The sequence below is a fragment of the Aquarana catesbeiana genome, linkage group LG10, assembly GCF_042186555.1.
Source record: "Aquarana catesbeiana isolate 2022-GZ linkage group LG10, ASM4218655v1, whole genome shotgun sequence".
In the NCBI taxonomy this organism is placed as follows: domain Eukaryota; kingdom Metazoa; phylum Chordata; class Amphibia; order Anura; family Ranidae; genus Aquarana; species Aquarana catesbeiana.
The window spans coordinates 137263152-137272920 of record NC_133333.1 but is presented as its reverse complement, the minus strand read 5'-3'; the positions used below and the strand labels follow the sequence as shown (position 1 = coordinate 137272920).

At 44.1% G+C, this 9769-nt stretch overlaps 1 long non-coding RNA gene across 1 annotated transcript; it reads left to right on the top strand.

The window, feature by feature from the left end:
* Positions 1-2020: 2020 nt before the first annotated feature.
* Positions 2021-5410, top strand: LOC141110068 (uncharacterized). Its single transcript, XR_012236230.1, has 3 exons — positions 2021-2139; positions 3419-3473; positions 5160-5410. It is a non-coding gene; the product is annotated as an uncharacterized lncRNA (long non-coding RNA).
* Positions 5411-9769: the final 4359 nt, after the last annotated feature.

The window sequence follows — 9769 nt, the reverse complement described above, 5'->3', positions numbered from 1 at the left end:
GGATCCGTGGCCAACCCAATCCTTCCAGCTCGCCGGATCTCCCCCCGAAGGTTGAGCTCCATCTATGGTGCCCACAGCAGCCGCCGCTCCCCAGCCCGAGGTGCCCCTCCACGTCCCACCCCCTCCCCCCTATGCAGCGCTCTCCCTCTCCCTAGCCCAACCCCCATGTCCATTCCCCTATCTCCCCGTCATCTTCTCTCTGGCTTCTTCTTGGATTATTTCTTCTTTTTATCAGACGATTGCCACAGTTTTTGGTCCGCGACATTAGACGTTTTTGCGTGGGCTTCCCACCAGCCTGGTATCTCCACTAACGGAATGTCCAGTTTCTTGCAAAACTTTTCCATGTCTTCTGAAAATCTTAGTGTTGCCGACTGGCCCTCTTTCTTTCCTATAAGACAGGCAGGGAGGCCCCACGAATATCGTACATCATTGGTCTTTAGCAGTTCCAGCAGGGGCTTCAACATCTTTCTCCTTCTGAGGGTTTCCGATGCCAAGTCAGGGTATACTTGTAGTGCGGATTCGTCGTATTTAACTGCTGTTGTTTTAAGTTTCATCCAGATCTGCTCCTTGTCTTTATACTTGTGGAATCTGGCCACCACATCTCTTAGGATTTCACCTGCCAATTCTGCCGGTTTTATAATCCGATGGATTCTCTCAAATTCAATCTTTACTGTGTCTTCATTCCCCAGCAGAAGGCCAAATACGTTGTCCATTTTTTCTTGTAAATCCTCAACTGGTAGCTCTGGTAACCAACTAATCCTTACATTTTTCCTGCTGCTGCGATTTTCCTGGTCCTCCATTTTATATCGGATATACTTTTGTTCTCTCTGCATTTCTTCCAGCTGTTCCTTAAGTTCTGTCATAGCGACCGCCTGAGAGTCCAGTTTTTCTTCTGCTTCTTCGACTCTTTTAAGTACATGGTTCATGTCCTCGTGCATAGACACCAATTTCCCTTGTATGGACTCTTCCAGCCTTGCGAACATCTCTACCATCTCATCTTTTGTTGGTAAATGGTTATCCGATCTTGGTTCGTGTTCGCTGTCATCAATCATTTCTTCTATGGCTTGTGCTGGTGTATTGGTGTCTGTCAAGGATCTTCTCATCCCAGTCTTAGGTGTTGTTTCTGGTATTTTACTTTTTGTGCTGGTCCGTTTGCTTGGGCTGACTTTGCCATTCTCCTGTGACAAATATTTCTTAATTGTACCGGGACTTGCACTTACTTTGGGGGGATTTGCTCCTGCCCCCTTCATTGACCTTCCCCTCATTCTATAATTGTACTCGGGGTTTGCCCAAGATACTCAGGTGGGATGGGAGAAAAAACACGTATGTATATGATAGTTTTTCTTTTCTCACCTCCCTGACTTCCTCTCCCCTCTGCTCCTCCTCCCAGCCGTGTAGTTAGGCTCCGAATCAATGCTTTATTCTTTATTCTGGATGTCTTGATGTATTTCAGTAGAGTAAATCAATGTTCAACAGGAAGTCAATTCTTACATGCCTATAGCTAGGCCTATGCTTATCCAAACCCCGGTCTCTTTTAGTTACTTCCTTTAGGGAAGTGTCCCCTCTCCCAGTATCCTCACCCCTGTCAAAACCAATGTATGGTGTCAGAGTCTTAATGTCCCCGCCGAAGCCCCGAGCACTGTGCGTTCTAGTATAAGTTTGCTCCGGTTATCAGTCCTTTTATAATCCCAGTTGCAAGGTATACTATTACTTTATTGGTCAACCTTCCTTAGATCTGTATATTCCAGTAGCTCTGCTTATTTCCCCACCGGGTATTGTGTGCCTCTTTGGGGGCCTGAGGGAGACTGTATCTTGTTTCAGCACATTTACACTGTATTTCCCATATTGTGTCAGTATCCTTGCCCCTGTGTATCTGCAAACGCAGAGCAGAGAAATACAGAACCTCCCTCTGTTGCTACATAGAGTTCTTCGCTTTTACTTTATTTCAACTTTCCAACAGTCTCCTTTTTAGCCACTAGGGGGAGCATAAGCACAAGCTTGACCAAAACACGCATCAATCACAATACTGTCAGCTACTATGTTCCCGTGACTCACCCCTCGGATGTTTTCCGGCTTTTACTCTCCTCGGATCTGATTAGACGTTGCCGCTGACTTTGAGATGACCACTGCTTAGTTCAGGTAAGAGGGGGGTGAGGTAGGAGGGGAGAGACAGGTGTCCTCTGGTAGCAAGTATTCAGGGATCTTGTGACAGGGATCGCTCAGGCACTTTTCGTGTTCACTGCTGTCTGTAGCCGGTGTCTTGCCGAGAATGTTCCCTCGGCGGATAAGTTCCCCCCCTGTACTGCGCAGGCGCAGCGCCTGCGCAGTACATACTACTCTCAGCCGCCGGAGATAGCCGAAGCTCAAATGCTTCAATCAGCTGTACACAGCGCCTGCGCTCTGGGTCCAGGTTCCTTCCCCACCATCCAAGTGGACCTAGAGGGGGAATCTAAAAGTGGCGAGCGCAGCGAGGCCGTGCCCGAAGCGTGGCGAGCGAAGCGAGCCCGCGAGGGGCCCTCTTACAGGCGCCGTGTACAGCTGATTTTCAGCTGTTCTGCTTCGGCTATTTCCGCCGATACCTACTGCGCAGGCGCAGTAGAGGGGGGAACTTATACGCCGAGCGGAACTTTGTGGACGCTCGTTGCTGGAGCCTGGGAATCCCGCACCGACTCGCTCTCTGTCTGGTTCCTTACTCCCATCCAGCCAGGGCCGTTCGCACTCCTTCCTTCCCCGCTGCAGCCCTGTAAAACTGGGCCGTCCGCTTCTCCTGCAGCTAGGTGAGATGCTGGGGAGGACGGACCGCTGCCCCACCACGCCGTGACATTCAAGATCGGCAGGCCTACAGCGTGGGGCTAGGTGAGCTGACTGGAGACAGGCTGGGTGGTGCTGGGGAGAGATCATCCCTTCAGCGCTGCATCCCGGGAGGGTGGTTCGCGGACCTCAGGCTCAGCAGAAGCACCTGCGTGACGCCCACATTGGGCACCTCCCTTCCAGCGTCAGTCCTGTTCATTTCCATTCTTTTTCGGGTATTTACAACACTATACTGGTCAAGGTTTCAGGACTGACATAACAATGTTGGTGTTTAAACATCTGAGATGTTATATGTACACACATATACATATTGTGAGTACACTTTGGCTTCCATATAGCACCAATAAGTTGTCCTGTAGCCGCTTTGTCTAGTAGCGGATAGATCACCAGATTTACCGATCCTTGAGTTTGGCTTATTCTCTTTATCTGGACACTCATAATCAGTAATGGTTACGAGATTTGAGTCTAATGCGATAATGGCCGGTGTTTAAAAAATCTTGGTACTAGGTATGTACATATTAGGAAATATGTTTGTGTATGTTAATATTTATATATTTTCTAGAACGACCATTTTTCTCTCTTTCCTTTTTTCTTTTTTTTTTCCCAGGTAATGACATACTTTATTTGGTGAACATCGGATGGTACATTATCATTAAAGAAAGGTGAAACAACAGAGTTGAAAACTATAACCTAATAAGCCTTACTTCTGTAGTGAGTAATATATTAGACAGTATTTGAAGTGATGACATAAAATATATAGTAAAGAATAATCTAATAACAGAGAATCAGCACAGGTTAATGAAAGACAGGTTGAATCTTACCAAGTAAATTCAAATCTAATGGTGGTGATGTTGGTGACATAATATATTTATATTTTGAATAAGTATTTCATACTTGTTATGGGTTCTCTAAGATAAAAATAAAATAAAAATAGATAAAAAAAGTATATTCGGATTGCTGCTTTGTTGCACTTTGCAGAATATTCATTATTTTTTAACCACTTGAGGTCCAGGCCATAGCCGAATGACGGCCACAGCACGGACCTCAATTTCCGGGAGACGTCCTCCCCTGTGCACGCGCACCGCAGGGCGCGCGGTGCACGCGTTGTGATCACCAAGTCACGGAGACTCGGATGATCACAGATCCGAGTAAGGGACCGATCCCGGCCCCTTACCATGTGATCAGCTGTCAGCCAATGACAGCTGATCACATGATGTAAACAAAAGCTCGGTAATCGTTTTCTTCTTCTCCTCACGCTGACAGCGTGAGGAGAAAAAAAAGCCGATCACCGGCCTATGTTAAAGGGACATCGGTCCCGAAGAGGAAGGAGCCACATATGCCTCATCTGTGCCTGCCAGTGCCACCTGCCATTGCCACCTGCCAGTGCTCACAGTGCCCAGCAGTGCCACCTATCAATGCCCACAAGTGCCACCTATCAATGCCCACCAGTGGTGCCAATCAGTGCCCCCTAGCAGTGATGCCATCAGTGTAAGCAATCAGTGCCCATCACTGCCACCTATCGGTGCCCATTAGTGCCGCCTCATCAATGAAGGAGAAAAATTACCTGTTTGAAAAATTTTATAACAAAATATAAAAAAAAAACATTTTTTTTTTTAAATTTGGTCTTTTTCAATTTTTTTAACAAAAACTAAAAACCGCAGAGGTGATCAAATACCACCAAAAGAAAGCTATATTTGTGGCTCTTTCCTTTTTCAAATCTCTGGTTGATAAGATATGCACTTTTTGTGAGGTGTATATTTATAAAGAAGTGCAATGTACGTCTGCATTTAACCAAATGTGTCATGACTAGGATGATGGTGTACAGGATCAATATTTCAGATTGAATGTGTATGGGGTAACACTGGCCATAGGACTAACAATAGCTCATTTGCTGTGTTCGGTGAGAGTCCTATTTTTCCGTAGAAGCTCTGATAGAGAAGGTTTGCTAAGTGGGCTCCCACCCACCTGTGCATACGTAAGAGTCATATATATTTTATTAATCTTTTTTCATTATATATATATATATATATATATATATATATATATATATATATATATATATATATATATATATATATATATATGCGCGTGTGTATATGTTTTGAGAACTCTCAAATGAGGTATGCACAGGGCCGTCTGTTATAAGACCTCACGGATATTTTATCACAGTAAATATACACATATATGTGTTCAGAAATTTTAGATAACCTTTTTGGTTTTAATATGATTTTTCAGGTCGAAAGTTTTCCACTAGTTCTAGTTTTTTATTGTGTAATGTATTCATTTTCGTTAAACATCAGACTTATGTTACACATGTCCCTTTCATTGTATTATCTCTTTTTTCAAAGGAGCAACATTTGATGTCTACACAGAAAAGAAGCTCAGCTGATCCACTTCAATATTAATTGTTGTTGTGTATACTATCTTTAATTGAACCAATTTTCAGCTGTGTTTGTTTGAGTGTATATATATATGTCTGAGTCAGTATTTTGAAATTTAGCTATGAATAAGCACCTGCCTTGATGGTGTGAAACACATTAGTGGTTTTCATCTTTGCTGTTACGGATTTGCATTAATAAAGGAATCATTATTTTTCGAAGTGTGGTTGTCCGGACTTATTGTTCTATTTTTCTGCATATGGTGCATATCGAGCAGCACCCACACCTGAAGAGGGAGGAGATCGTAGGTAACAGACAATTGGAGCGGGTTTTCTTTTTCCTTTTACCTATGTGAGAAAAGTGTTGCACGGACCCCTTCATCAGAGCCTGGAGTAGAAGGTGAGATTTTCCCTCGGAAGGGCTAGAAGCATCTTCTCTGCACAAGCAAGGAACCAGGTAATCCTCTTCTAAAGGTAGGCCCTTTCCAGATTAATAGTTGGGTTGTGCTTGGATTTGGGAAGTTGTGGGTATGGATTTGCTGTGTCAATTTGTGTGGATTTGCTGTATGTGTGGATTTGGGGGGGGGGGGGGGGGGGGCTGTGTGTGGTTTTTTGAGGGGGGGAGAAGTGACAGAGTGGGTTTGCTCTGAGTGTGAATTTAGGCTTCAAACTGTTACTCCTGTTTGATTATGCAGGGGATTGAAGCCAGCACAACATTATTATTGTGTGCAGCACTGGCCTGCTGAACATGTCGACTGAGCGACCAATGTCTCAGGCTTTAAGCTGTGAACTATTGGTACTGTCTGATGTGCATGCTCAAGGATGAAGAGAGAAAGTAAGAAAAAAGTGTTTCACAGACCCCTTCATCAGAGCTTGAACTAGAATGAGGACAGTACATTCAGAAGACCTTAATGAATCTCCTGTGCACAAGCAAGGAAGATGTTGAACCTCTATGAATGGTTGGATCTTTCCAGATCCATACTTCGGTTGTGTTTGGATTTGGGAAGGTAGGTCTGGGGATTTTATGTGTCAATGTGTGTGGATTTGCTGTGTGTGGATTTGGGGGGAGGTGAGGAAGGGTGGGTTTGCTGTGTGTGTGATTTTGGGCTTTAAGCTCCAAATTAGTACTCCTGTCTGATAGCGCATTTTTGCGCTATAAAAGAAAAAAAATGGGATTTTTATAACAGCTTACCTGTAAAATCCTTTTCTTTGAAGTACATCACGGGACACAGAGCCATAGTAATTACTATGTGGGTTATAGGCCACCTTCAGGTGATGGACACCGGCACACCCTAAACAGGAAGTTGCCTCCCTAAATAACTCCTCCCACTACTGGGAGTACCTCCGTTTTTGTAGCACAGCAATACACGTGTATACCAGAAAGAGGGGAGGGACCTCTGTGTTACCTGATGTACTTCAAAGAAAAGGATTTTACAGGTGTAGCACTAATCCCCGAAGGAGCGGCTGATTAATTATATCCGTAATTCACGTTCACCACCTGACCCATCGCAGCCCATAAAATCAGAAACAGTCCATATTGCATTTTTCTCTTGCTTTATTAAGTAACATGAACTGGGATAGGAGAAGGGTTTCTTTTGAGATGCTCTTTTGTTGCTTTATCATGTTTTGTCTGCCTCTCATGCAAAGACCTAGCATCACTGCGGATAATAAGAAATCACTCTATGTGATTTCTTCATTCAGGGAAGATGGAAGTAGATTTGATAGAGAATAATCGATAAAGAGTCACTCTGAATAACTTCTTCATCTGCAGAACTTTTTAAGGACAGTCTGTATCTCTATATGTGTGCTTGCAGCTTTACCGCTACCTTTTTACCACTACTTCCCATCTGCATGGTACTTCCAAGCTGAGCTAAAGAAAAGTCGCTCTGAATAACTCCTCCAGCTTGACTGATTGGAATCCCGGGGCATTGCTAAACCCAAAGTCACAGGCCATCACCGCCTGTCTCACTGACTTGCGTACCAACTTTCCTCAGCCTCTGGCAGTACCCTTCCCTTGGGCTTTCACTCACGTGATCAATAGTCCATGTGCCACTCAAACGATCGATCGGCCAGTTTCCTTCCGCTTTTCTGCTACTTCTTCTGCAGTGATTCTTTGTTCCCTTTCCACTTTTCTGGCACACTCCCTTCCCCGCAGGGGCGGCCAACGACACCAGCGACTACATGCTGTACGGTGTCATACTCCTCTACGGGTGCCAGTTCCCCACCCTCCTCACAGGGGGGGCTCCGTTGGCTCCCCAGAGGGGGAACCTCTCCTCTCCAGGAACCAGGCTGGCTTCTCTCCCAACTCAAACTCTCAAACTCATCATGTGACCCGGCTTTTATATGAGAGTCCCGGGGCATTTCCAAACAAATTAATGATTGGCCGAGACTCATAGTTACATAGTAGGTGAGGTTGAAAAAAGACACAAGTCTATCAAGTCCAACCTATGTGTGTGATTATGTGTCAGTATTACATTACATATCCCTGTATATTGCGGTCATTCAGGTGATTATCTAATAGTTTCTTGAAGCTATCAATGCTCCCCGCTGAGATCACCGCCTGTGGAAGGGAATTCCACATCCTTGCCGCTCTTACAGTAAAGAACCCTCTACGTAGTTTAAGGTTAAACCTCTTTTCTTCTAATTGTAATGAGTGGCCACGAGTCTTATTAAACTCTCTTCTGCGAAAAAGTTTTATCCCTATTGTGGGGTCACCAGTACAGTATTTGTAAATTGAAATCATATCCCCTCTCAAGCGTCTCTTCTCCAGAGAGAATAAGTTCAGTGCTCGCAACCTTTCCTCATAACTAAGATCCTCCAGACCCTTTATTAGCTTTGTTGCCCTTCTTTGTACTCGCTCCATTTCCACTACGTCCCTCCTGAGGACTGGTGCCCAGAACTGGACAGCATACTCCAGGTGCGGGCGGACCAGAGTCTTGTAGAGCGGGAGAATTATCGTTTTATCTCTGCAGTTGATCCCCCTTTTAATGCATGCCAATATTCTGTTTGCTTTATTAGCAGCAGCTTGGCATTGCATGCCATTGCTGAGCCTATCATCCACTAGGACCCCCAGGTCCTTTTCCATCCTTGATTCCCCCAGAGGTTCTCCCCCCAGTGTATAGATTGCATTCATATTTTTGCCACCCAAATGCATTATTTTACATTTTTCTACATTGAACCTCATTTGCCATGTAGTCGCCCACCCCATTAATTTGTTCAGGTCTTTTTGCAAGATTTCCACATCCTGCGGAGAAGTTATTGCCCTGCTTAGCTTAGTATCGTCTGCAAATACAGAGATTGAACTCTTTATCCCATCCTCCAGGTCGTTTATGAACAAATTAAATAGGATTGGTCCCAGCACAGAACCCTGGGGAACCCCACTACCCACCCCTGACCATTCTGAGTACTCCCCATTTATCACCACCCTCTGAACACGCCCTTGTAGCCAGTTTTCAATCCATGTACTCACCCTATGGTCCATGCCAACGCACCTTATTTTGTACAGTAAACGTTTATGGGGAACTGTGTCAAATGCTTTTTTTAGCAAAATCCAGATACACCACGTCTACGGGCCTTCCTTTATCTAGATGGCAACTCACCTCCTCATAGAAGGTTAATAGATTGGTTTGGCAAGAACGATTCTTCATGAATCCATGCTGATTACTGCTAATGATATCATTCTTATTACTAAAATCTTGTATATAGTCCCTTATCATCCCCTCCAAGAGTTTACATACTATTGATGTTAGGCTAACTGGTCTGTAATTCCCAGGGATGTTTTTTGGGCCCTTTTTAAATATTGGTGCTACATTGGCTTTTCTCCAATCAGCTGGTACCATTCCAGTCAATAGACTGTAAAAATTAGGAACAACGGTCTGGCAATCACCTGACTGAGTTCCCTAAGTACCCTCGGATGCAAGCCATCTGGTCCCGGTGATTTATTAATGTTAAGTTTCTCAAGTCTAATTTTAATTCCGTCCTCTGCTAACCATGTAGGTGCTTCCTGTGTTGTGTCATGAGGATAAACACTGCAGTTTTGGTTACTGAAGCCCCCCGATTCACTCGTGAAGACTGAGGAGAAGAATAAATTCAATACCTTTGCCATCTCCCCATCCTTTGTAACCAGATGTCCTTCCTCATTCTTTATGGGGCCAATATGGTCTGTCCTCCCTTTTTTACTGTTTACATACTTAAAGAATTTCTTGGGATTTTTTTTGCTCTCCTCCGCTATGTGTCTTTCATGTTCTATCTTAGCCATCCTAATTGCACCCTTACATTTCTTATTGCATTCTTTATAAATTTTGAATGCTGTGGATGATCCCTCAACCTTGTATTTTTTGAAGGCCTTCTCCTTTGCTTTTATATGCATTTTTACATTGGAGTTAAGCCATCCAGGATGTTTGTTCGCTCTTTTAAATTTATTACCCAATGGGATACATTGGCTAATGCCCTTATTTAATATGCTCTTAAAGCAAACCCATCTCTCCTCCGTATTCTTTGTTCCTAATATTTTATCCCAATTTATGCCTTTTAGCAAGGTTTGTAGTTTAGGGAAGTTGGCTCTTTTGAAATTCAGTGTCT